Raw genomic sequence first — 2,336 nt, forward strand, 5'->3', positions numbered from 1 at the left:
CTGACAGGTGCTCCTCACCAGGGTCACCTGGAGGGCCAGCCTTGGGGGACAGGACGCTGGGGCTCCCTTGTCCCCTGGAGAAAGCCCTCAGAGCCCACCCCCAGCTGCCAGACCACCTTCCTCCCACCACTCACCAGGCATGAGAAAGGAGGGAACCTTGGCCAGCGGAAGGTGGGAGCCCCCAGCCCCATGTAAGGGGAGGCAGGGGTGGCCCGAGTCCAGCCTGGGCCCCTAAGCACCCCCAAACCGCCCAGCCAGGAGCCTCAGGGCCAGGGCAGGTTTTTCCACTGGCATTCCAGACGGCTGACGCGCGAGCGGGAAGCGGGGCTGCCAGCGCCAACGGCCAGGAGTGCCAGACTCGCTTTTTCCAGGCTGGCCAAGGGCTCAGTTCTCCCCCAGGAGAGCCCCATCCCCAGCCGCCCAGGGCAGGCTCCCAGGCTGGACAGCTCTGACCTGCCCCTTTCTCTCCCCGGCACCAGACGATGGGGTCTGGATGCCAAGTGGGGTCAGAGCAGGAAACAGCCTCAGGCGGTCCGTGGCCTGGGGAGCCCCTGCCCAGCTTCCTCCCTGCCCTGCTTCCATGTGTGTGTTCCCAGGTCCCCCTGGGGGCCCGCGGGGAGGGTACCTCCGTTTCTGCCTCTGCCTCCCAGCCCCACCCCCTCCTCCCCAAGTCCACGGCCACCAGGCAGAGCAGAGGGGAAGGCAGTGACGAACAGTGTGGGCAGGTGAGACACCTGTCGGGCAGGGAGGGGGTCCCTGAGCTGACAGTGAGGCCGGCACCGGCTGGGATCTCAGGTGAGGCCCGACCCAGGCTGAGGGGTCTGGGCTCAGCCCCTGAACACAGCGTGTCAGAGGCAAGATCCACGCACCGGGGACACGAGGCCTCTGCTGGGGCTCTGAGGAGGCAGGGTGCGGACCACCAACCCCAGCCGCCACGCTGCGTTGGCTTCCTGCAGACAGGAGGGGGTCCACGGTGCAGCCAGCCCCTGCCGTGTCCCCCCCACCCCACAAAGCCCACCAGGTCCCGGCAGCCCCCACCAGTAAGGCGGGTCTCGGCTGTGCGGGGCAGTTGGGGGGATCTCTTCTGGGGTCCGGGGGCCTGCGGAGGGGAGCAGCCCACATTTTCCTGAAGACAAAGCGTTGGTCCAGTGACCCACCCTGGGTGTGTGCAGACCCCGGGTGCTGCCTATCCTCCTGCCGCTTCCCTCCTCACCACCACTCATGGGAACCCTCCAGGAATGGGGTCCTCGCTGGCTGCCCCCCACCCCCCCAGATCTGTTTTCTCTATTGAGGGAGACCCAGAGAGCTTGTCCGGGTACCACCAAGATCGCGAGCCCCCCGTGTGTCCACCGGCATGGGGACGGGGGCTGGGACACCCGCACTGCAGGCTCCTCAGAGGGACTGTCCACAGCCCTGGCTCTGCTGGGATCCACAGGGCCCCAGAGGTGCTGAGACAGAAGGGACGTCACGGTGGGGCCTGCAAGTCCGGGGGGCAAAGCCCGGGTGTCGCTGCGGCCGCTCCGTGGGGCTTGGCTGGTTCAGGCGGGAATGGAGGGGCAGGCAGGGTGCTGGGATGGTCACAGAACCTGCAGAGCCCTTCCTGGGGGGCAGGGGGCCCCACAAGTGCATTCAGAGCCAGCGGTGTACGCGCACTTCTCCTGGGACTAAGAGCAAGGGAAAAACTGGTATTCACAGTGTCAGTCAGTCCAAAGGGGACTGGACGTGCCCCGCACTCCCCTCTCCCCGCTCGGCGTCCCGGAGCCTGGGGGCCTGATGTTCATGGCCCTCGGCCCCCCCGCACTCCCTACTTGGTTTCAGTCTGCTACTGTTCCGTGTCTGTCCTACTGCCTGGCCCTCTGCCGCTGCTTCCCCAGGTCACACCCACGGTCTCCCCCGGGGCCCCTTGCGCCCCGTCCTCCCACAAGCACGGCTGGGGTGTGTGCAGGGCGCCCATGTGGGGTGTGACCGGCTTGCTTTGGGGAGGATACTGTGCGAGGCGGGACTCCTGACCCCGCTGTCTTAGGCCCTCAGCCCGCACCGGTCACCCCCGTGCTGGACCTTCGCTACGGGCCACGGCATCGTCCACGTTCTGACGTCGGTCTTCAGTGGGCGGGTTGGTCTCTGGATGCGGCCCGGGGGAATGACTGTTCACAAGCGGGAGTTTCCACCCGGGGCCCGAGGACCCCTTCTTGAGTGGGAGGGCACGTCAACTGGCTGCCAGTTCCCGGGCCCGACGTGGACAGCACACTGAGTCGCTCACAGGAGCCTCGGAGGCCGAGGGCCGCTTCCCAGATTTCCCTACAGACGAGGAATGACCAGCACAGCAGCGGATTGAC

This window comes from Mustela erminea, chromosome 18 (genome assembly GCF_009829155.1).
Source record: "Mustela erminea isolate mMusErm1 chromosome 18, mMusErm1.Pri, whole genome shotgun sequence".
In the NCBI taxonomy this organism is placed as follows: Eukaryota; Metazoa; Chordata; class Mammalia; order Carnivora; family Mustelidae; genus Mustela; species Mustela erminea.